This window comes from Macaca nemestrina, chromosome 4, assembly GCF_043159975.1.
Source record: "Macaca nemestrina isolate mMacNem1 chromosome 4, mMacNem.hap1, whole genome shotgun sequence".
NCBI lineage: Eukaryota > Metazoa > Chordata > Mammalia > Primates > Cercopithecidae > Macaca > Macaca nemestrina.
In genome coordinates, this window is record NC_092128.1 from 63,651,975 (window position 1) to 63,678,683 (window position 26,709).

The following is a 26,709-nucleotide window of genomic DNA, read 5'->3' on the forward strand; positions in this document are numbered from 1 at the left end:
GGAGTTTGAATACTAGAGACATAGAGAGTTCAGTGTGGCAAACATCCAGACACATAGAGAGATGATTGTAAGAACTCATGACAATAAACGTCACGAAAAGCAGAAACTATGAGGTGGGGTAGAGTGCAGAAGAATTGGTAAGTGGTGTTAACAGAATAAGACAGAGGGAAATGATAATCATCTGATGCAAGCTTCTCTATGTAAGACAGATACACAGTTTGAGAAGTCCCAATTTCTTCATTTTTCTAGTTCAGCTTAATCTCACTCCAAGAGAATAGGATAAAAGTTAGCATAATATCCCTTCTAAAATACAAATGTAAGAAACAAGAGCCATAATATTGAGACGAATTTGGTGTAATAGCTTAATTTTGTAAAGGATTCATGATCATGTCCATCTTTTGAAGCTAAAAATGAATGGCAATATCTAAGTGGATCATAGATAAAACCAACAATTAATTTATTAGAAGAAATTAGTGTTTAGAGTTCCTCTGTTTTGTTTAATCATATTTACTATTTTCATTCCTGTAGATTATAAAACTATATCTCACTCAGTAAGTGAGGTATTACCTATGAAGAAATAAGGCACCATGTTTTAAGGTCAAGGATAATTTATACGCAAGTGAAATAATATTCTGGAATTCCATGTTCCAGGTTGATACTCAATTACAAAACACTGCTTCTGAAAAAGGACAATGAAAAATAAACAAAGAGGTAGCAAGACAAAATAATGTGCCTCTTGGGTTGTTGTTTCCTATGTTGTCATGATTTCTGCAAAAATCAAACTAAATTAATGGGTATACCTCCCTCTTTAAACTTGTTTAATTTATGATGCATTTATAAACTCTTTTGTTCTGTTTGCAACCCACATGCTGAAATAGCAATTTATTTTCTATTGCTTTAACTTCTAACACTTTAATATTTTGGATTTGCCAAAAGATGAATGTATATAGGTCTCTTTACATGAAAAACAGCTGGGTTTCCACAATGTTGATTGTTTTATTAAATAAAAATCACAGTAATACTACAAATATACACAGAATTACTAAAAGGAAGAAATATATATACATTTATACAAATGTAACTGGCAGCAAGAATCAATGTATTTTCCAAATTAAAGTAACATGTTTTTTTCAACCTACAGAGAAATAAATGATGTCTATCTAGTTATGAAAATTATAAACTTTATTTTAATCAATTTATGTCATTTTATAAATAAATTAGATAATTACTAGAAAGTCATATTATTTCAGAATCTGGTGAGAACTAATTGACACCTCACATTATACCTACCAGTTTAGAACATATGAGATTTTTTTCATTTGCATTAATATTTTAATGTAAACTTTTACAATTATCTTCACTATCTAAATTTATCAGATAATAGTTTAAATTTCTTTTCTACTTGTCTCTAATATATAACTTTATGTTCTTGAGGGTTCAAGTTTGTATTGAATTATATAATACTAGAACAGTGAACATACATTAATGTCACCTGACAAGCTTAAAAAATGTTGAGGCTAATATAATTGATCTTGAGTTGAGGTCAGGAGCCACTATTTTATTTTTTAACAATCTCGCCAGGTGATTTTAATGCATACCAAGTGTTTCAAATTCTATATTGTCCCTAAATATATTAATCATTGTGATGAAAATGACACATCTATTGTAAATTATAAATATTTCCATTGCTATTTAATAAAAACATTTCCCAAAAAAGAGAAAGTTTCTTTATTATTTATGAAAATAGTGCAATATGATCAAATGTTTTAAAAACCTAAAATGAATGGGCCATAAACCTATCTCTGTCACAAGTATTTGAAAGTGAAAGCCTAAGTTTAAATTTCATAATTAATAAAGTTAATATATTGGCTTATAGGATGTCTAATGTAATATGACATACTATTCTAAAATTTGAATATTTCAAATAAATGCTCTTCACTATAAGTTTTGTTTACTGAAGCAGTATGTAAGTAGTAGTGAAGGATTTTTAAATTAATTACAATAAGTTCACTGTATTTCCATATAATTATATAATATTATATATAATAATAATTATATAATTTCTATTGTTCAGATACTGAAACTTATATTCATAATATTAAGATGGAATAACTTTTCCAGAAGTTTCTTCTTGGCTTTAAAAAACAAAATACCGGGCCGGGTGCAGTGGCTCATGCCTGTAATCCCAGCACTTTGGGAGGCCGAGGCGGGTGGATCACGAGGTCAGGAGATTGAGACCATCCTGGCTAATATGTATTTTTCTACGAAAAATACAAAACTTTTAGCCTGGCATGGTGGTGGGCGCCTGTAGTCCCAGCTACTCGGGAGGCTGAGGCAGGAGAATTGCTTGAACCCAGGAGCTGGAGCTTGCAGTGAGCCGAGATCAGGCCACTGTCCTCCAGCCTGGGTGACAGAGTGAGACTCCGTCTCAAAAAAAAAAAAAAAAAAAAATTCTTTGTTGTTAGATCACATAGATAGTCTGCAATTAATCACAAAAAGAAAGATGCTTTCTTTGGAAGTAAGATTAAATAATGCAATTACAAACTGCAATGAGATTAACTTATTAAGGCACATAATAAAGTTAATTTAAAAAATAAGACGCTATTTGTTACAAATGACCATAACTGGTTACAATTCCTTTGCATAAATCTTCACAATTTTTTAATAGAAAGGATATTACTCTTCTCATTAAATAGCTTCATACTTAACAAATATTAAAACCCAAAGCTCCTCTTCTAGTCTACATTTATTTAAAAATAAGGTGCCCTCATCAACTGAGAATTCTGGCAAGAGAAGTAAAAATTTTAATAAGAAAAATGAAAAGAAAGGAAATGACAAATATTAAGTGTCACCAAGAACACTGCAATTTCAGTTTTCAGTTTGCAAAGATGAATGATACTTCAGGTGAAAATAACTTTGTTAGAATAGTCCTGATGTAAGTTATGGAAGACGAACACAGCCTGGAGCTCTCAGTTACGATGACTCATTATCTTGTAACGATAAAAAATTTTAAACATGCATTGCTTTACATTTTTTCAATATTTTTATTTTTAAAAACCTTAACATTTCATTTAGAAAGTAAAAGTTACTTTTGTAATACACAAAATTAAAATGTACATGATGTGCAGCTACTGCAGTTTCTCAAGGTGCTTGATTCCACATGGCAGTGATTTTGTAAATGAGATTTGAGTCTTCACTGGTGCTTTTTATGCTAATAACGCTACACTTTAGCAAATACTTTATTTGGTTTATTCAGAAAATGTTATTGCAAATGTTATCTGTTATTTGCTATATTTATATTTGCAACAATCATATGAGACACATTTTATAGTGTGCATAAAACTTTATACAGAGTGAGTTTTCAAATTGAATAAAACAACTGAAAATTATTTTAGGGTATTTTGAATAAAGTAATTAACTTGTTTTATATAGATAATTATATATTAAAATCTCTGAGAATGTTTTCAGATTTTTCTTGCATTTCAAATTTTAATTATTGGCTGTGTACAATTGATCCTCATGAAAAGCTCTTGCTGCATAAAGGGATTTCCAAGTTGGAAATAGACAGTGTGTGGCTTTACGTTTGCCAAGTGTTGCCATCTTAAAATCTTGACTGTTGAAACAATAACATTTTGGCTGCTTTTATAACACTCATTTAATGTTTACAGTTTAGTAAATGTGCATTTTTATAAACAGAGGGCTTACCTAATTAAACTGGACGTGTAAGAACTAGGTCAATGTATTATGAACAAAATAATCCCAATATGGTTGGGTTATGGAACAGCTCAATTTTGCTCATTGAGTTCTATCGATTTTTGGCAGAGAGAAAAGAAGGAAAGAACAGATGGTGAAAGAAAGAAATTGAGCTGCCGGTGATGGAATACACTATCACACTGAATTATAAAGAATGGTGCTCTAATCCCCTGAATAGTTATTTCAATTAGAGTACAAAATTAACACATACTGCTTATTTTTGAAGCAACATAATATTTTAAACAAAATGAACATACATTTAAGTTTCATGTTGTGATGAACCAGTGTTAAAATATGACATCATACAAAGTAGGAAGGTTGCTTTGCGCAGTTAGATTAATGAAAACAATAAATTGTATTTCCCTCTTTGGGTTGGAGAGTGGAGAAAGATTTGCACTTCTTCATTGACAATTTCAGTGTTCAAATCTGAGGAACTTACAACACTTAGAAATAGGTGAAGCTTCTGAATATATGTTAATTTCCTGTAAATATGTGAATTAACACCTTTGCCCTGACAAAGATTGGAAAATGTTCTACCTTCAAATAAACAAAATCACTAAAAAATTAAACTATTTCAAAATAATAACATAAAGGTCTCAATTTAGAATAATATGCAAATTAAGTTTCTATAGACAGTATCAATTCAAATGTTTTTTCATATAAGTTTTGATAAATAATATCTTAAATGGCTTAGCGGTAGTTTAATGTAAGACTTGTAAAACCTAAGATGATGCAAATGTAAAAATATTAATCAAGAAATTATAATTCTCATACTTGAATTGTTTTGATTAAAAAACATATTAAGGGAGGAACAAATTATTTTAATGCTAAATATTTTAATTTTTTTTACTAAAAATTATATTTTATTCTGCTTAAATGGAAGCCTAATTATTTTAAGTCTTTTGCATTTGTTGTATCATGAGAATAACAATTCAAACCATATCAGGCTGCTTCAAATAACGGTCAAAAAGAGAAACAACAGCCATTAACTGTTATGTTCAAGTGGTAGCAGAAGAAAGCTTCCTCAAAATCAAAAGTAAGAATTCACTCTACTTTTTTCAAATCCCAATTTCTTTTTAAGTTTCAAATCAGAATTTGTCTATAATTTGTGAGTAGACTGATATATTCATTTTATACATCTCTAGGATTTTAGTCATTGGTATTAAATAGACCTTTGCTCTCTAAAAGAGCAAAATGAAAAGCTCAGTCATTTTCCAGTGTCATTTAGTTAGCCATACGCTCACTTTTCCTTTCCTTTCCTTTCCTTTCCTTTCCTTTCCTTTCCTTTCCTTTTCCTTTTCCTTTTCCTTTTCCTTTTCCTTTTCCTTTTCCTTTTCCTTTTCCTTTCCTTTTCCTTTCCTTTTCCTTTCCTTTCCGTCCCGTTCCTTTCGAGACGTCGCTCTGTCGCCCAGGCTCACTGCCCAGGCCCGATCTCGGCTCACTGCAACGTCCACCTCCTGGGTTCGCTGGGATTACAGGTACCCGCCACCACGCCCAGCTAATTTTTATATTTTTAGCAGAGACAGTGTTTCACCATGTTGGTCTGGCTGGTCTCGAACCTGACCTTGTGATCCACCCACCTCGGCCTCCCAAAGTGCTGGGATTACAGGCGTGAGCCACCACGCCCGGCATATGCACACTTTTTCTAAGGGCCACATATATATAATAAATATTTTTGACACTCCAGGTCAAGAGGCAACACTGAAAATATTGTGTATTATATATAGCAAGAGGGAACACAGTGCCCTACATCTTTTATTGACAAAATTAGAAGCTTTATTTATGGAACTGAAGTTTGAATTTCATATCATTTTCATGTCACAAAATATTCTTTTGATTTTGCTTTCAGCCACTTTTTTTTTTCTTCTTCTTCTTTTTTTTTTCTTTTTTGAGACGGAGTCTTGCTCTGTCACCCAGTATGGAGTGCAGTGGCACGATCTCGGCTCACTGCAAGCTCCGCCTGCTGGGTTCACCCCATTCTCCTGCCTCAGATTCTCGAGTAGCTGGGACTGCAGGCAACCGCCACCTCGCCCGGCTAATTTTTTTTTTTTTTTTTTTTTTTCCAAGTAGAGACGGGGTTTCACTATGTTTGCCAGGATGGTCTTGATCTGCTGACCTAGTGATCTGCCTGCCTTGACCCCGCAAAGTGCTGGGATTACAGGTGTGAGCCCCCGCAGCCAGCCTGCTTTCAGCCACTTAAAAGTGTAAAAACTCTTCTTAGCTTGTATGCTGTCTGAAAACAGGCAGCAGCCTGGATTTAGCCCACAGACTATGATTTACCAACCTCTCAGTTAATCTATTGTTTTACTTTTGTTTTGGAAAATATTGAAGTTCTAGAAAAAACATAAATTTATTTTCCTGACTTATTACAGGTCACTTAACCTGAGATTTTTGTTTCTGAGATATGTACTTGGGAAAGTTTTGGGAAAATATTAATCCATTCAATGACAGAATTCTAAATTATCTTGTGTTCCTGCCCACAAGGTAAAGGGTAAGTTTTTGTTTCTCCCACCACTTTATGACCGTATTTTCAGAGGAAAAGTACGGTAGGAAGCAATAACTTTTTGAAGCAAAAGCATAGTTATTATTTAATATTTCACTTATTATGTATGCTCCAAGTTTCTCTCTTGTGGGCCTGTCTTTTGTCATATAATTTTTAAAGTATCTTTCCTAATCATTAAAAACAGTAAAAATCTTCTATTGAACCCTCTGAATTATCTTTAAAAGTCTTGGCTGGGCGCGGTGGCTCACGTCTGTAATCCCAGCACTTTGGGAGGCCGAGGTGGGTGAAACACCTGAGGTCAAGATTTCAAGACCAGCCTGGCCCACATGGTGAAACCTCACCTCGACTAAAAAGATACAAAAAATTAGCCAGGCGTGGTGGCACATGCCTGTAATCTCAGATAGTTGGGAGGCTGAGAGAGGAGAATCGCTTGAACCCGGGAGGCGGAGGTTGCGGTGAGCCGAGATCGCGCCATTGCACTCCAGCCTGGGCAACAAGAGTGAAACTGTTTCAAAGAAAAAAAAAATTACAAAAATTGTTGTTTTACTTTTTAGAAAGATGTATTTGATTAGCAATCGAATACATTTCTACATAATGGAGAAACCCAGCATGACTCAAGGTTTCTACTCCGCTACCCCATAGTGCCATACACCAAGTGGTAGAGCACGGCTTCCCAACCTCCCTGCCACAGATGGGTACCAGCCCATGGTCAACTGGGAACTGGGCCGCACAGCAGGAAGTGAGCAGCAGGCGAGCAAGCATTACCGCCTGAGTTCCGCCTCCTGTCAGATCAGCGGGGGCATTAGATTCTCATAGGAGCGAGAACGCTATTGTGAACTGCACATGAGAGAGACCTAGGTTGCACGCTCCTTATGAGAATCTAATGCATGATGATCCAGGGTGGAGCTGAGCCGGTGATGCTAGCGCTGGGGAGCAGTTGCTAATAAAGATTAACATTAGCACTGAGGTTTGACTGCAGAGACCATAATAAATCAATTGCTTGCAGGCTTATATTGAAACCCTATCAGTGGGTGGCAAGTGACAAATAAGCTGCATCTGGTGGCAGGCTTTATAGTGGCAAGTGAGTTGAAAAAAAAAAAGGGGGAGGCACAATAAATGTAATGTATTTGAAATATCCCAAAACCGTTCCCCCCCACCAGCCAATCCCAGTCTGTGGACAAATTATCTTCCATGAAACGGGTCCCTGGTGTCAAAATGGTTGGGGACCACTGTGGTACAAGACAAGAAAAAAACTTTGGAAATTTTACATGAACCAGGTCCAAGTTGCCAGCAATGCTGGAGTAATATTTGGACGTAAGGAAGGAACTTATGGTTTAAATAGTGAAATGTGTGAAGCATAGACGTTTTACGTTATTTCGGTCTCAACCAGCAATCATTTAGAAGTTTCACTTGAGCTTTGCATAAAATTTTCATTAAGTCTATAATATAATTGTTTATATACTGAAACAGCTTATGCATCCACAAAAATCAGAAGGTAGAACTATTTACTTTTGCGACAGTTACTATTTACTATGTTTGTTATTTCAGTAAACTTAAGTATGTAATGGTATATGATTGTGTGCTACTGGAGAGCTATACATTATAATTCACCTCAAAAACAATGAAAGTTTTTATCCAAATCATTTATTAAACAAAGAGATAGAATAAGTGAAGATATAGTTTATAATTAGTATTCTTGTAGTTCTAATGATTCATCTTTATATGTAGTCAATACCTTTAGAAGAAAGCTTTCAGTTTTTCTGAAGATTTTAGGTATTGTTCTGTGTTTTAAGTGAGGAAAAGAAAAAAAAATTCTGGTTAAATTCTTGGAAACATAATATTCTCTAAAATGTTTAGCATCTCAAATCTAATAGAAGTAACTTATAGCAAGAATTTTTAGGACTCCGTGATTTGACTGTTAATTTTTTAATTTTTTTTTAACTGTAATGACTATGCATAATTGAACTCTTGCAGCCTTTGAATGAAAGTCTCTTCCAGTTGTCTGGAATCATATATCTTCAGCCAGAGCAGTGATTAAAAGTAGGAGGCTTGGGTCCAAAAGACATGGAGATTCTAGCTTTTTCCTACTGCTTGTTCTACTTTGAGCCCTGGTTTCCTTATCTGTAAAATGACAGAAAATGCCTACTGTCTGGATTTGCCATGATGATTACATGGGATAATTTACATAAATTTATAGAATTGTTTCTGGCCAAAAATGAATATCCATTAAATGGGAATCATTAATATTATTTTTAATATCACCATTATTTACTGTAACACAAACATAGGAATTATATTTTTTAATTAACATTAAAAACAATTGTTTTAAAGCTAACTTTACTTCAAAATGCAGTATGTATGAACATTAGGAAAGACTGATCTCCAGCTGGCACCTGGCTGTGTTACCTAGTCCCATAGGGCATCCTGAGTGTCAATTTCCCTTGTAGGGTTCACCACCAGGAGGTATACAGCAAGTAGTAATCAGTAGTCTGTATCATTTAAGACACTGGTTCTAGGGTTGGAAAGGGGAATTTTCTTGTAAACAAGTTCCATTGCCTTCTTTCAGAGTCATCTGGATGTCTGGAAGGTAGAGTATGAAACAGACAAATGGTTTTTGTTATCTAAATGACGGCTGACAAATGTTTCAGTTGGAAACCTATAGCAACCTTATTTTTTTTTTCTTTTCTCTGTTATCGCATCCATTATTTTGAATAAAACAAACTGATAAATAGTACATCAGTTGTAGATATGTACTATTAAAAGCTGGGTACATGAATCCTAAATGTCTGGAAGTAGGTACAGGAGCAGACTCTGTGAACCTTCCTTGCCCCACAAAAGAATGCTCTGAAGTTTTATAGCACTTTTTATTTATGGTCACAGTGATTCACCAACACTAACAAGCATTAAATTTTCACAGCACTCCTATCACTTTATTTGGCATGGGCAATTGTTAGTATGCTATGGCCTAAATATGCAAATTCTGAATTAAAATGTTCAATGCTTATCTTCCTTAAGAACAATTATTTCTATTTAGTGTCTTACCTTTTCAATAATACAATAATCTTGTTTCCTGGGGTTTATAAATTGTTTAGGATGCAGTTCTCCCATTTCAGTTGACAGAAATCTTGGTACAAAATGTACATTACGAGGCTAGTCTGTGGTATGCTGTAAATTGCCAAAGCAATTTAAGTGAAGGTCCCAATTAGTATAAATAGTAAGAACTTTAAAGAAAAGGACCAGCAAGCCAAAATATCAGTATCCAGACTGGAATAAAGATCAGAGCGGTGTAAATATGTTTTCTGTTGGGATTTCTCCCACAAATGGTTCATTTTCCTTGAATTTAATGGAAAACATACGATGAGTTTGATGTAAACCTATCAAAAAGTATTTATTATCTTCTAAGATGTATGAGCATATTTATTTATGAAAGATGGTATGGAACATCACTAGGGTGCCAGATTAATGCCTATGAGTCTGGAACAGTGGCTCAAAAAACCCAAGGATAATAGTTTAAAGAATCTGTACTTGTAGATCAAGTGAATAGTTTAACATCTAAGACTCAAGAGTGGTGTTTAAGAATGTAAACACATTTTTTAAGCATTTAATCCAACTTTTGGACCTGAAAGGGAGCAATTCCTGACATTCCCTGTTCAATCACATTTCCAAGCCACTCTGACAATGCTAGTTTGTGAAGTGGAAGCAATGACTTTGACAAAAGTAAATAATTCCAACAATTCAGTCTAGTCATTTTTCCTAATAGAATGCGCTCAAGTTTGGGGTGTGCAACATGCAATTTCAGTAGTGAAGATAACTGACTATGGAAACTGGAAAAATGCTACCATCTAACCCTTCTTTCACTGTTGCATAACAATGTCTAGCCCTGAGCCATAAAATTAGACTACTTCGGTGGTGCTGTCAAGTTTCTTGGCAGTACTTTTGGAATAGTCTTCTGTTATTAGGAACACGTAGGGAACAAGTTAAGAAAATGCCTTCAAAAAGTAAAAAGAACATGATGAAGCATGTTCATTCAAGTAAAGCTCATGCATCTACATGAATCACTTAAGTAAAAATAGTTGAAAGAATAAACCCATAATCCAGTGGAATGCCTTTAGAACTGTTATATCAGAAGAGAGGATGAGAAAAAGATACAGCATTTACTGTATGTAGCTGGTATGACTCATGAGGTGTATTTTGATCTATCAAATATCAGAAGGCACTTTTTAATAAATCAACATAAACATAGGTTACTTGTATTTGGTTTACCTCAGTAGGCCATGCATTTCATTCTCCTGTGTGGTTATAATATAAAGTTATCACCTCTGTTCTTTACCTACAGCCTCTGTCCATTATTGTTACACAAGGTAAAACACTCTATTTTCCTGGGCTAGAAGAAACTACATATTCTTAAACACAACTTCAATAATAAATGAAACTTAATGAAATTATGGGAACATGTTATTCAGTAATAACGATAAATTATTTTTTTAAGTTTTGTTCCACGCATGATAATTATTATGCTCACTTTTTCTAAAGTATATTGAGAAAAAAAAACTAGTAATTTTTATCCAACAATTAAATATCCTCTACAAAAGTGTAAATAATTTTGTAAGTTGGAGTTGTTTCCTCTCTAAAATGAATAAGAGATGTAAGAAGAAACAAAAGTGTTAACTGATTTATTTTTAAGGAAAGTTTCTCGTCCCCAATTGCACCTCACAACATCTTTTCTCTGGATTCCATTCCTCTGACTTGATTTACTTCCATCCCTTTAATTGTCATGATAAAATTCTGTATTTAACATTGTATTTAACATCTGTATTGTTAGCTGCAACTACTGGAATATCTTGTCATCTTACTCTTTCAACTCTCTCCTAATATATACATCTTGGCTTAGTCACTCTTCATCAATACTTTCAGAAGACAAAGAGAATAATAGAAAGTCACACACAACAATTACTATGTAATTCATCAAATGTAGCCACACTGAATGAAATTATTTATTCAACTGAATGGTTAATACAATGCAGGGAAAAAGCAAACATATTATCTTTTTCCTCTCCAAACATAGCTTGTGTATTTACCTAATTGCCCACACCATTATGTCAACTCTTGAGTTATCTTACTTGTCTTGTTCCTTCAATCCACAACTCTTATCTAATTCCTTTGTAAATAAGGTCTCTCTTTTGCTTTTTTATAACACTTATTGTCTATTCAGCACTTTGATCACTTGACCTGATACTTCATATTGTGAGTCATTCTTACATTTTCTATCAACGTATAATATTCACTAAGCCTTTACCATGCCAAGTCCTTTGCTGAGTGCTCCGTGTGCCTCATCCATACACATTTTTTAACAGGCACTGTCCAAGTCTGATGTAATCTACACAACAATCCAAAAGAGGTAGATCTTTTATTATTATATCTATCTTACAAATAATTATTAAATTTTAGTGGGCTATATTGTCCAAGGTCACACAGAAAATTAGTGTCAGACTTGAGTTCAAATCTCTCTGATTCCCAAAACCAAGCTGTTAATTACTATACTAATTCCAACTAAACTGTAGTTCTTAGTGCCTTGCTAATGTACCCAAATATATAAATTAAATATAATAACTATTGCAATTTTATAAATTATTTAATTATTTCCATTGGAAACTAAAGTGAAAGAGGGAATAATTACTGACTACCTCTTTTGTGATGTCCTTTGTTTGCTTATAGAAGTAACTTGCCCATGGTTATTCAATTAGCACCTGACCTTACCTGATACAATTTTCTTACAAGTGTCTTGGCAAAGTAAAATACTGAACATTTAATCAGATGCTGTTGACACTTTCTCTCTTATTTTTTATTCATTCTACTTCCTTCAGCTAGAATGTTCTCCATTCTTTCCCACCCCTCCATGCCTGCTAAATGGTTCTTTGATTCCTACTTCAAATACTTCTCACATAAAGACGTTCCTGATTTCTTGACCCACTGTGATATCAAATTTTCTCAACACTCACAGTTCTTTATTGGGATATATCACACATCTTCCCCATAATGTGTGTTTTGACATACTTGCCTACCTTTCCCATTGAATGTAGGCTCTTTGGTGCAGAGTGTATCATACTTATCTACACATATTCCATAATTAATATTGCACCACCTTGACTATTATATTAGTACTTATTAGAAGAACGATCAAAGATTATACAGAGTCATTGATCACTGACATACTTGGATTTTCAAAATTGGCTCCCATTGTCTTATTATCTGCCACCCCATTCCATATGAGGTTAAATTAATTTGCTGTTTCTCAGATACACAGTATACATTAATGCCTCAAGTCTCCAGACAGTGTGCTTCTACTATAAAGCCCTTCTCCATGTTTTCCTTGCAAATTTTTTCTCATCCTATGTAAGTTCAGCTTAATTTTCTCCCCCTGTAAAACATATTTTCCTCATACTCAATAGCATATCTTAGAACAATTAACAAATCATTGTCACCTCTAAACATTATAGCATTTGTTTTACATCTGAATGATAGACCAATTTGTTTTGTCATTGTGTGGTGTATTTTCTCCAGCACTATGCTGTGAGGTCTTAAAAAGAGAGGCTAATCCTATGTCTTTCTACTCCTAGTAATTATTACAATGATTGTTGCACAATCATACTTAATAAATCTTTGTTCCTTTGAAATGGATTTAAAAGTTTTAAAAGAACGTTTTTCTAGATGAGAAAGAGAACAGTAAGTATAGAAGCAAGAGTGTAATATTATGAAGACAAACATCAAGAGTGATCAGAGTTACTCCAGAACCCTATACCAAATTGTAACAACAACAACAACAACATACAAACACTCACATATTTTGAGTTTTCTCTCTTCTGGCAATTTTCATATCTAGTATGTTTAGTCAATGCATCTCTGCTTAGCTGTTCCATTCCTGGTCATTCTCTTTCACCTTCCTTCCCTCTGCCATTGCTGCATGAAATGAACTCCAAATGGCAATTGGCATTTATCTAGTAGACTATAGAATTAATTCAATTCTTGAAAATTTTGTAGTTTTTAAAAGATTCACCTGACAAGGCTGGGTGTGGTGGCTTATGCTTGTAATCCCAGAACTTTGGGAGGCCGAGGCAGGTGGATCAACTGAGGTTGGGAGTTTGAGACTAACCTGGCCAACATGGTGAAATTCCATCTCTACTAAAAATACAAAAATTAGCTGGGTGTGGTGGCACACGCCAGTAATCCCAGCTACTTGGGAGGCTGAGGCAAGAGAATCGCTTAACCTGGGAGGCTGAGATTGCAGTGAGCCGAAATTGTGCCACTGCACTCCAACCTGGGCAACAGAGCGAGACTCCATCTCAAAAATAAATAAATAAATAAATAATAAACAATAAATAAAAATAAAAATAAAGAAAAATAAATTAACTTGATGATACACTAAATCCTAAGTAATCCAAGCTATTTTGAAGATTGAAGGTCTTTCTGTACAAAGACTGTCTTTTATCTCTGTCCCAGTTTCTCACAGGTCCCAGTTTACTAAATGAAGGACGCATGTTGACTCAAGATGTGAAGGCTATTTCCTTTGTTGAAATACTGTCAGTTTTATTTAGATATTCATTATAATGATTCACTTATTGGTTCCCTTAAGTAAATATGTTAAAATAAGCAATTTATTTCTAGTTTTTATAAGAAAATTGGGAGTACAATACACTTGATTTCAGTCTAACAAAATATGACCTCATGCTTTTTCTTCCCTTGAAAAGTTGATAAGGTAATGGTTAAATATTTGTCTGATTTCTTTTCTTTTGCCCCTTTTTCTTTCCCACCTCAAATTTTATATATGTGTGCATGATGTCTAGTAACAGTACTTTGAATTTGTGTTGTTTTAATATCTGGGTTTACATATAGCAGATGATAAAAATATTTTATCATTTATTTTTATCATATCTATCTCTCTGTATATATATACTACACACATATATATATGAGTAGAAAGAGTATATGACAGGAAAAAATTGATATCATGCTAACAGGAAAAGAAGGGGACTTTTTTAAAATGAAAGTTAACTGTAGTCAGTCTAAAATGCTACTCTTGGCAAAAGTAGTTTTTCAGAGATAGACTGACATAATTATGTCTAACTACAGCTACTTACATTTTAACAATTACTTAAGGAAAAAAATATTTGTCTTTGAATACTGTATCCTAAAAATAATGTAACAGCACAAAGTAGAACTATAATTTACATTTATTGGACTTTACTAAGAAAACACTAGTAGTTTTACAAATTCATCACTGATTATTTTTACATTTAAGTTGCTATTTTTAAAAACTTGTTCTTTGTGATGTGGTTATAATTTATAACTACAGACAGTCTAAGTTTTTAAGCTAAAACTATACCTCACCTTCACATATCATTTACATACACTGATTGCTTCCACATGTCTGGCATAAAGTAAAATAGTTTATGAGCATTGTAGTACAGCTAAAGCCACAATGAAATAAAATTCATCTTTGTCTAGAGTGCCTCAGAAACTTAGGTTGGTGCATAAGTGTTTTCTAAAAGAATTTCTGTCTTCCAGAAAAACTCTATAAAATCTGACTGTGGTTAGTATCACCTCCTTTTCTAATGACGTCTAGATTTCTGAGTCTGGCTTCCAAGTGTCGTCTGTTAGACAAAAGCCCCTTTAAGTTGCTCTCAACATGTTCTTCATTCTATTTACTAGATTCAGACTGCAAGTTTATTTTCTTGAGTGACTGAATATCCTCTTTCCTGCAAATGGGTTATTTGCGATCACAGGTGGTTCACAGAATTAGTCAGCTAGACTCAGACTTTATATCTACAAGGTTTCATTCAGACTTAGAGACATATTAAATAATTCCTATGTGGATTCAATACTCCTTAAGTTGTCATGAAGGATGTTGTTTCTTCATGGACCAAGTCATAACAAAATAATATTCAAGGCAACCATTACGCCATTTTAGAGGATATGTTGTAAGTACAGAAGCAAATAAAACTAGTCATTTCCTGGTCATTTTTACTGAATATTAAATGACTGACTTCAGTTCATGTTGAAAACATAAACTGGAACTTACAGTCTGAGATGCAGCCAACCCTTTCCTGAAGAAACAGGTGCTTCCTTGCTCAGCCTGGTTCAGTAGGTACTCAGATCCAGAAAAACTAATAATTAGGTCTCCTTTCATCCTCATCATTAACTTCATGTACACACTCATATGACTCCAATGAAATTACACTGAAAACAATTACACAAATTACATTGAATTTATGCTTAACACACTTAAAACTGTGTTAAGCAATAGGTCTACAGTTAAGACATTTAGCTTCACCTAAATGTAGGTGAAAGACTGAAAATCCTAATGTTAGACTCAGGTTTTCTCATCAGTTGTTTACTTGAAACATTACCATTTTACAAAGCTTCCTTGTGTCTTAATTGACTAGCAGCTATTGACAAATTTCATGTTTTAAGACATTCATGGTATTACGTTACATTTCTTTGAAAGACACACACTACACATATAATATTTGTAATTTAGTTTTCGTTATTACTTTTAATATAATCTGCAAAGCAAGTAACAGCTAGAGAATACACACAAGTAAACCACTACAAGGGAGCAAAACATTGTAATCCAAATCCTAGGCATTACTAATCTGCCTCAAGTAATTAATAGTTAATGAATATCTTCTATGTATCAAGCACTGGTTGGGCACCCTACATTCGTTATTTACATTGTCTCTGTAACAGCTTCTAAGTGGTAGCTATTCTCCCCATATTAAGAAAGAGGAAACTGAAGCTGAAAAAGAAAATACCATGCTGCAGTCCCCACACCTAGAAAGCGTCAGTCTATTCAATGTTTTTGTCACTCTAAGGTTCTTCCTGTCCTTGTGAAATTTGTTTCAGTAGCTATGTATGAAAACTCCATTAATTTTCAATAGGCCAACAAGTAGGTACTTGGATACTGTAAGCAGAGTATGATCTATCATTCAATAATAAGTAATGACAATGCATATTACCAAATATATTTTTAATTTGAATATATGAAATTTTAAATTGAATATATGAAAAAGTACTTTCTGACACCTGTGAAATTACTTGGCAAGGCAGATCAGTGTCTGCTTTGCCCACTCATGCTTCATCAGACCTAAATTAATTTTCAATAAGCCAACAAGTAGGTACTTGGATACTACGAGCAGAGTATGACCTATCATTCCATAGTAAGTAATAATAGTGCATATTATCAAATATATTTAAAATTTAATATATGCTATCATTTGGACGTTCCAAGAAAGTAAAATTTTACCTGTTTTGAAATATGAAAAGGCAATAACTCTGGCACAATAGAGACATTCAGCCATGATCTCCTTCTATAAAGAACACTAAATGGTATAAAATATGTGGTATGATATGAACAAGAGAGCATTCATTTGTGTGAAAGTGTCCATAGTGTGTGTTATGTGTGGTACAGCTCAGTATTATAGACTGAGATTTGTATGAAAGAGATAAATTACTATACCATCACTAATTTCACTTCCTTACATGGAATCTGCTTAAAATAGACTAAACGGATTCTGTCAGTATTAATGTGCTGATGTTTATATAGTTGTGAACAGAAGTATTGTCACAGAGGAGATAGTTTTTCCCTACTTGACAGCTAAAGAGAAAGGCCAATCTTGGATAAGTATTAATTTAGGTCCGATGAACCACAAATGGGCAAAGCAGACATTGATCTGCCTTGCTAAGTAATTTCACAGGCATCAGAATGTATTTTTTAAAATCATTTGGTCTCATTTTGTTATGTTAGATCTTAAATAGTTGTCTGGAAGAAGGGCTTAAGTGACAGAGAGGAGGTCTGTATACTAGAATGTGCAAAGGAAACCTTAATTCTGTACTGACTAGGCACCCTGGGAAGTAAAAGAAGTCTGAGACTCCACTGAACATGGGGATCATGTGGTGGAAGTAAGAAACTGTAGCTCTGGGCCAGTGTGGGAGAGCCTAGCTTGAGATTGATCTGCTAAAAACAAAAGGTTTCATTTTTGAGGCTTGGAAAGTTTTCCCATACCCCAAAAAGAGAATTAACAGGATTTTGTTTTTGAAAGGATAGCCGTAAATGAGATTTATTTGGAGAAGTCAAAAGATATAGATTGAAGTACTACCAGATAAAAAGTTGGGGGCGTGGGTGCGGGGAGAAATACTGTTTTTTTTTCCGATATATTTCAAACCTGGAAAGATAGAAGGCTATCATATTGGGGGAATCTGTGTGCTGATCAGACCCTGCAACGAGCATAATCTCCACCCTGGAGGTGGAAAAAACCGAATAGAAGCATTACGTGCACGCCTTCAGAGGCAAGACAAGCACTAAGGTCCAGAGCCAATTTAATGAGGAGGATTAGTGGAAGGGTGGCAGAAAGGAGACTCTTGTAACTTTTTAAAGTAGCAGTGCCCAGAAAAGAGCAGAGAACTTGGTTAGACAGCAACATTGAACAATGGAACGTGCCCTGGGAAGGTCAACCACAAATGACAGATCACAGCCCATCACAAACTGCTTAAGACCTGACACAAAGCAAAGGGAGAGACTGTCTCTCAAGATCTGCGTCCAGATCCTTTATTCTTGTGCTCTAATAATTGGTGTTTTAATTTCAGTAATTCCCAATTAAATGTAAAAAAAAAAATTGGAAAAATAACAGTATATGACTTTTCTTGTACTTGTGTATTATGGATATACACAAACACACACATACACTAAATATAAACCCATGAATTTATTTATTTCTTTATCAATATACAATTATTCAAGTACTAGGAATTATACTCTTTTGAACAAAATTCCAGAAGTGACTTTTTTTCTGTGTTGCCAGGTACCATGAACCTACAACATTATCTAACACATATTATCAAATATTACCAGACTTGTTGTGAATACTTTATTCACAACCTGTTGAATTAAAGAAATAGTAAGGGGCTGGGGGCGGTGACTCATGCCTGTAATCCCAGCACTTTGGGAGACCAAGGTGGGCAGATCACCTGAGGTCAGGAGTTCGAGACCAGCCTGGCCAACATGGTGAAACACTGTCTCTACTAAAAAAAATAAAATAAAATAAAATAAATAAAAAATATTACAAAATTAGACAGGAATGGTGGTACATGCCCATAATCCCAGCTACTCAGGAGACTGAGGCAAGAGAATCACTTAAACCTGGGAGGCGGAGGTTGCAGTGAGCAGAGATCATGCCATTGCACTGCAGCCTGGGTGACAAGAGAGAAACTCTGGCAGGAAAAAGAAAAAAAAAGAATAAAGAAAGAAAGAAATAATAAGGAAAGCAGAAATAATAAGAGTTAATTCAAAAAACATAAAGAAACCATCATTATAAATCATTTTATGTTATAGTTTTAAAAACTGATAATAAAAGTGTTTTCTACATCAGATAATCAAAATCAACATTCTTTTCTTTTTCCCTTTGGTTAGAAATAACTTTGCTTCTGTATTTTATAGATAAATTCCAAAAAAGAAATAGAGAAGTCCAACTGACTGACCACTCTAGAAGGTCCTCACAAGTACGTGTCACTTGTCCCTCCTGATCTCACTGTCAGTCAAACATAGACAAGCACGTATCAATTCTATGAAGTTCCTAGCCTGCTATGCTGCAGCTCTAAGTTATATAAATTATTTTAAATATATTGCTGTTTTCCTAAAAATAAAATCAAATCACAAAGAAATAGTTTCTGATACAGTAGTTACCATTCTTCTCTACTTTTACCTTCTCATATTTCTCCTATCATTCAAGGCCCACCTCCTTTGTGTCCTATTTTTAAAAGCCACCCTAAAATCTTTAGGTAGATGTGATATCATGTTTCTCAAAAATTCTACTATATTAACTTTATTTATCCAAGAATCTATTCATAAAGGAATCTGACAGATGAGTTATGTGGCTTTATGTGTCTATTTTACACATAAAACACAAGTAAGAAATAATTAGTAATGGTGCTTTTGTAAATAAAGTTTGCAGAACTTATGAAAACATACTTTCATTTAAGCTAATTCTTAAAGGATAGTAACAACAAAATAGCATTTATTCTCTTGAAATTCAAATTTGGAGGTTAAAACAAAACAAAATTTCTGACCCATATTATGAAGATTCATAAGCACTTTGACAGTTTGATTTGACCTCAGGTATAAACAACTTTGTTTTAGCAATGCCCAAATATATTTCTAAGAGTTTGGATTACGTATCAATCATTTTTCAGTACCGCTTAATAACTATGATTTGTACGTAATAATAGTGCTATTAGTAGTTGTCCCATTGTCCTTTCCTGGCAATATTTCTACCATGTCACAATGACTATATATATGTATACATATATATATAAAGAATTTTCTAATGAACATTTTAAGTTCATTTTATTTTAAATACCAATCTACAGATCTATATATAAGTGGCCTGAGGAAATTAACCTACTATCCTCTCCCACCCTGTCAATCAGTATCTTAAACAAATAATTCAACATGTATTTTTCATATTCACACTTCAGCAAAGATTTCCATGGTGTTTCCTATCATATCTACTCTCTTGAGCAAGTCTGAGGATGGAAGTGGATCATACTCTGAGGCTGTGGAACGCAAGGCCAAGGGAAGAAAAAGGATGACTTGGAGATGTAGCTCAGGGAGCAATGAACAACTGTTGCTCTTGACAAGTGTAGGAGGGGAAGCAAGAAAGGCTCTGAATTGCTAAATCTCAGCAAGCTGTCAGAGAGCCATGTCTGGATTCTCCTAAAAGCATGGCCAATGAAAAAGAACCAATTGAAATTACTCAAGGATTACACTTACAACTTCATTTGGTAGAACTGATTTGATCTACACAAACATCCAGATACAATGAGACTGAGAAGGGGATGCTTTCACTTATCTTTAGCTACTACTGGGTTTTAGAGTAGAAACCTCACTTTCTTTTCTGGCTGTATATATTGTGATCTGATAAGAAGATAAGGAAAATCAGGGTTTTTATCCAAAGGAAAGCAATAATTCCTCAACCTGGTTCCTGATGCCTAGAGCCTTCCAATGTATTTATTGTACGTTTCCTATCCCTTAGCTGCAGACTACCAAATATGACCTGGATACTTTCTGATTCAGTTCTGGAATAGGCCTGGTTCAGAAGGAGATACTGTTTATGGAGATAGTCTTACTCTCACAGTCCTTTGTGCACTCTTAAATGCCTTGACTGATATCCTCCTGCCCTGGCACCTAACACTAAACTTACCTTCTCTACTGTATATTATAATGCACAATTCTTTCATAATGTATTGATTTATTATAAATTTTCATTGTTATTATCTCCAGAAATAATTTTGTTTTATTAACAGACATATTATTTGTTAATTTTTAAAAGGTGTGCCAAATAAAGCACAAAATCATTCAACAATGAATAATTCCGTGCTAGCCATTGAGAATATAAAGATGAAAAATAATACATATCCAGCCTTAAGAACCTTAGAATCTGGTACAAGAAGATGATTCACATAAGTAGTTTCACAGACTGAGTGAGTCAATTGACGTATTCAATAGAATGAAGCTTCATTTGGCTTGCTGATGAGGCCTCAAGTGGGTCATGTTATATTTTATCTAAAGACATGTTTATGATTGCTGCAACACTTTAAGTTACTGTAAGTTTTGGTCAACATAGTTTCCCACGCCACATTTCTCCAAGTAAGAGAAACCTAGAAATGCAGGTTTAATGACTCATTCAGGAGATGACAAGATTCCTTAAAACGTGTGGTTCCTTTAAGTTTTACCCTAAGCTTGTAAAAACTACTAAGACCAAACTATTCTTCATATTTATCAACAGAATTTTATTTTTGCTTATCTTCATTCCCCAATTCAAGTATAAATTGTATATTTTCTTATCCTGGGTTTGACAGACTCCAGCTTTGTTACTGTTTGGAAATAGTGTGTGGATTGCCTATTTATACTGATGTTTATGTCTTGGCAATAGTGGGAGATAGTAGCTGGAGACATTCATACTTATTTGTGTCAGACAGAATTTATTGATTCTTCTATATGTTTAATTAACTATGTTAAAGAACCTACAAATTAAAAGGAGTCAGTCTTTTAAAAACATACCAAATGTAATTTTCTTAACATTATTTTACCTTTTCAACTACCTACTCTCCAATCATAAACGGTTGTAATAATGGGCCACAGGCAGGCTACTTCATTCTTGTAAGCACACATCATATAATATATAATATTTAATATATACAGGCACATGAATCTCTGCTTCCATCATTCTAATTGTTTAGTACCATTGTTTCATTCACTATTTTCTTTTACTTTTTACAGATTAATTTCACATATCAAGTCTTATTTAAGTTAAAATATATGTATTTGCTTTTTACTTAGAAATTTTAGTTTTTCAGGATCAAAATGTACAAATAAATGCAAGCAAATAGCACATCAATATCTTTAGCAAATTTCATTTTAACTAATGCTTCTTTTTGTGAATGTTAAATTTCATGACTATTACACCAATTTTTCCGAACTTGGTCTGCACACCTTATTCTGTGCATATTTACCCTAGTAGCCTGCCCATTTCCAAATTAATGAAAGAGTTGTCACAAATTGCTAGTGCCACCTATTAGTGGAAGCACAGAACTGCAAATCATGATAATTCCTTTATATAGTACCTTAGAAATCATGAGAGGTAAAAGCCATCCCAAGATTCACACTTGTTCTAATGTATGTTTACAACTGTTGGTCTTTTTAAAATAAACCTTCACTACATGTCCAAAACTTATTTCCATACTGTCATGAGTGTTGGAGAGTTTGCCTCTATAACTTTGCAGCAATGAATTATTTATCACATATTACTTTTTCACAAAGGTTTGACAAGAGCAATATCTTAGTCGATTAATATGTAACTCTGTAATATCATGACTTTGTAAATAAAAGTTGTTGGATAATGATCAATTCAAAATTTATATTAGTATTGATCATTTTGGAAGATTTTGTAAAAATTCAAGTTAAACATTATTCAGAATAATCCTGACTTTAGATTTTGAAATTCTTCAAAGCTTGTGAAGGTGTGGTATTTTGACTTTTGGAGCTATGATACAAAGGTGTGTCACTGGAGTTAAAATGAGAAAAATTGGGATAAGTTAAACCACACAATTTCTTACAGACAACTTAAAATTCATAATAACTTTAAAATACAAGTTTCTTAAAATGCAAACCTTAAAACATGATAGAAAATTTAATGCCCTATACAATTATATATTCACATTGAGCATAATATCCTCCATAACAACAATTTAACATTAATTTTTATTACTAGGAACATATGCAATCATATTAATTAATTCTAATTAAACTTATTCCTGAAAGATCCTTGAGATACATTAAATCTTTACTACAGAAGTATAATTGACCCCAAATTATAATATATGATTTATATAATAATTAAAATCAGAAAATAAAGGAAAATTAGATATTGCAGATCAATATATCTGTTTAGTTTGCTAATATTTTAGCAAACTATGTATTTCATGTCACTGACAATCGTAGAACTCTAGAAATCACTCATATGAAGAGAAATAAACCCTAAACCCTAAAAAGTTAGAATCGGGAAAATTATCTATTCAGTATCCATATTTATTTAAGCTGTTAATGACTGAATATCATTGTTAAAGCTGGTGAGTTAGAGGCTTATATGAATTTGTGTTGCAGTCTCAGTTATTTTCTTATTTTATTGATTGCTAAAGTCTACACTGTATAAATTCTTTCAAAGGTCAATCAGGTTGGCAGCTTTAAGCAGAGTATCCACAAATTGGAGATTTGTATTAGCCCTCATCTGATCTGATCAGCATTGTATCACAAGACGTGTGACTGTTTTATTTTATGTTCATTTTACATTATTTTGCCAGGGTATACTTGTTGTATAGATGAATAAAAAGTTCTAGTTTTCAGTGTGTTTAAATTCAAGATTTCAGAATCAAAATATGATTTATAAGGTTAATAGAATTTGTGAAGAAAACGTCATCCAAAGTCCTGGTGACAAATATACAGTGAGTATTTGAGAAAAGTCATTGCAAATAATTGATAACTTCATCGCTCTATGCATGTGTGTACGTATGTATGTGAGTGTGTGGGTGTGTCTTCCCCCGCAACTCTCACATCTCTTTCCTAAAAATATTTGATTTTAGCTGTGAGGAGATTTTTAAGGTAAGACTAACTCTATCTTACACTGTTATGTGAATGTTCAAGACATCCGTGAAAACTTTTCATGGGACACAAAAGACAATACCCCCTCTATTATTTTATATATATACACGCAGGTATATATAATTTAAAATATCAATGGCATTTTAAACCGATAATTTTATTTATGAAGAATTGTATTGTGATTCACAACTTGTAGATTGCTGAGGTTATTTTCACAATTATAAAATGAAGTTATTTTCTGAATTATAAAATTATAAAATGAAGTTATATTTCCTATGTATTGAAATATATGTATATGTATACCTATGTGTACACATAAATGTATTGGTGTATACACACACACACACAAACACACACACACACAAATACTGCTCTGGTGAAAGTAAAGAAAATCTTAAAGGAAAGACAAAAAGTTTAATTAGAAAATCATTATTCATATTAATTAACTTTTGAACTAATTGTAATTTATTGAACAAAAGGTAAAGAACTTTTGCAAATTTTACTTCAGAAATTTTAACTAAATAAAATGATCTTCTCTTGTCACAAATATACATGAGAATTTTTATTTAATTGATAACGTCATTCTTATAATAACACCTTGACTGAAAAAAAGAAAAAAAACTTTAGAAAATAGAAAAAAGGAAGCCTTCAGAATGTCTACCACTTTTTAAAGTTCTATTTACTAAGTCCTTCCTATGAAGTTAAGGTTAAAATCATTGATTTAACCTTTGGATTCACAGCATCACCATCACATTGAGACATGCATGTGTCTTTGATTTCTACCAAAACTGAAGCACACAGTGTCCTGGAATAGCCCATTACATTGGATGATGGAACATTTGTCATTTGTTTAAAACCCAAACCCTAATTATTTTCTTGTGATTCATGCAGGTTTTTCTGAAGACTTCATTGTATCACATATCCCAAGTGGAAGATTATATAATTTTCCTGTATTTCATGAGAAAAGTGAAATTTGACTAGTTTTGTAGAAGAAATAAACACTTAAGCATGGACCACTTTTTAAAAGAAGGATTTTATCATTTAGCTATATTACATATATTTAAAGATGACAAAAGTATTTCTGAGTAAATGTTTCTTAAGGATAATTTCCATGTAACTGCTGAGATTTACAGAGTTCTCACATTTTCTTCCCCCATAAGGATTCTAAATCAGATTGGTGCAGAGGAAAAGCCAGCATACCCCATTTTTCTAATATTATCACTTCTCCAGATGGTCCTGAACACATCTATTCAATTCCTTTTTCCTAGAAAGTAAAGAGGTATCTTATTAGATATGTACACCCGCTACAAAAGCCACCTTCCTGTTTTTACTTCTTTTTAACATATCAAGTCTCTTTCATCTCCTACCAGGCAAAAATGACAAGTAGAAACTAAGCACAGTGATTGCCTGAAACTTCATCTTGGCAACCTGAGCAATGACAGAGTTAATGGTGGATCTTTGAAAACAAGTGACCATGGGAAATTAAGGTTGGCAGGGATTTAACTCTTCATGAATCATGCTGGAATATTTTTAAGGGCAATGCAGTGGATGTTTTAACTGTGTTTGACATCTAATTAAGGAGAAACAAGAAGTAGCTTAAAAAAAAATCTCTATTGTACTTTAGAAACAAAGTACTGGCAATTGGCTACCACATACTTGCTTTGGCCAAACAAATGTACATGTAGAGAAAAAAGGTAATGACAGATTAATAAAATAACAGAAAAAAAGATTCCCCGGGCCATTCCTTTTATTCTTCTTGCTGTTGTTCATTTCACAGTTTATTTTAGCAAATTATTAAGCTCTAGGTGTATCAGTGGAATTGTTATGTAGCTGTAGAGCAGTTTTTACTTAAAGGAAAGCAGAATAATTCTAATGGGTGCCACCACTAAAACAAGGCTTATAAAGACAGTATCAAACATATACACCTTGCTAATAAATACTGCTTGCTTCATCAGACAGGTTTAAAGCATATGTGCACAACAAAGGATATTCAAATTAAATGCAGTCTTTTTAACGTACAGCAAGAACAAGCGCCTCCTCTATCATGGAGAGTAACCTATTACCATGGAAATAAAATTCTTGCCAAATAAAAAAGTTTAATTCCCTATTTTTATTTTCTTTCAAAATGTATTTCGCATTTAGATATATTCAAACCTAGATTTTTAAAATATATTTCATGATTTTAAGCTGTTAAACCAAAAGTATTACAAATAGCCAGTCACATCTTTGAGAACTAAAGTTGCATGTAAAACTTACTCATAGGGAACATAAACTTGGATAAAGTGGACCATCAACTTAGACTTATTTGATGTCATCTTGTCAAGGAGTGAAAACAGAAAGCAAAACTGATAAAAACACAGACACCATAATATCATATACTATGGAGATAATTTAAAGACAGTTACTAAATTAATTAAATAATTAATGCTATATGATTTTTTAAAACTTACATAAGTACAATTGCACTTCTGTTTGTTGATGTTTAAGTCTCTATTCCCAACTTGATACTCAGGAAAACATTACACCAAAAAGTAAATAAATATTCTAATTCAATGAATTTTATCTAACGAGCACTAAGTCCAAACAAACACATTACTAGGTGTTTAATTTTCTAATTCAAAGTGTGAAAATTACATCTCTCTTTCTGATTTGAGATCCTCATTCACACTAGGGCATTCAAAAAAAGATGTTCCCCATCATATGAGAATTAAGTAATATGTTTTCTGGCATAAGGGCAAGGTAGAGTAGACAGACATCTCTACAAATACCTTCAATAATTTTTCTTTTAACTTATAGGCTAAAAACTAAGCTTAATTAGAGCTTCTCACTGCTCCACTCCCAATTTTAGAAATCTGAGATTCATAAGAAATCAACACCTTAGGGAGTAAAACTACTTGAGTTAAAGCAGTTTAATCTTTAACTCCATTTTAATAATACCTGAGTTATAGAAAGATTTACTGCGATTAAATTTATGCATATCATTTTGGGATCTACTTTAGCATTACTTTACACATCATCTATCTATAAGATCTATCTAAGCAAATGTGGAACAAATATTAAAAATCCTCATTAAAATAAACACATACATTAAATTGTAACCAAATAAAGCACTAATGATAAAGCTCTTTTTTCTCTCTTAAATTTATAGTTTTTAAAAGAGAAGTTTACACAACTACCTATGCAAGTAGATAGTAATGCATCTGCAGTTCTTATTGAAGTACATATAGAATTAAATAACATAATA

General features: G+C 33.2%; 1 protein-coding gene and 1 long non-coding RNA gene across 6 annotated transcripts in view; one reads left to right on the forward strand and one right to left on the reverse strand.

The window, feature by feature from the left end:
- The window catches only part of LOC105475417 (semaphorin 3A), a 539,208-nt gene that overhangs the window by 201,254 nt on the left and 311,245 nt on the right, over positions 1-26,709 (reverse strand). The gene's annotated exons all lie outside the window — the stretch shown is intronic.
- The window catches only part of LOC139362786 (uncharacterized), a 42,332-nt gene continuing 20,355 nt past the window's right edge, over positions 4,733-26,709 (forward strand). Inside the window, exon 1 of one of the 2 annotated variants that reach the window (XR_011622101.1) lies at positions 4,733-4,789. This is a non-coding gene — a long non-coding RNA (uncharacterized lncRNA). Of the gene's footprint in view, positions 4,790-6,183; positions 6,245-26,709 lie in introns of those variants that run through there. The other variant, XR_011622102.1, reaches the window with a different exon arrangement.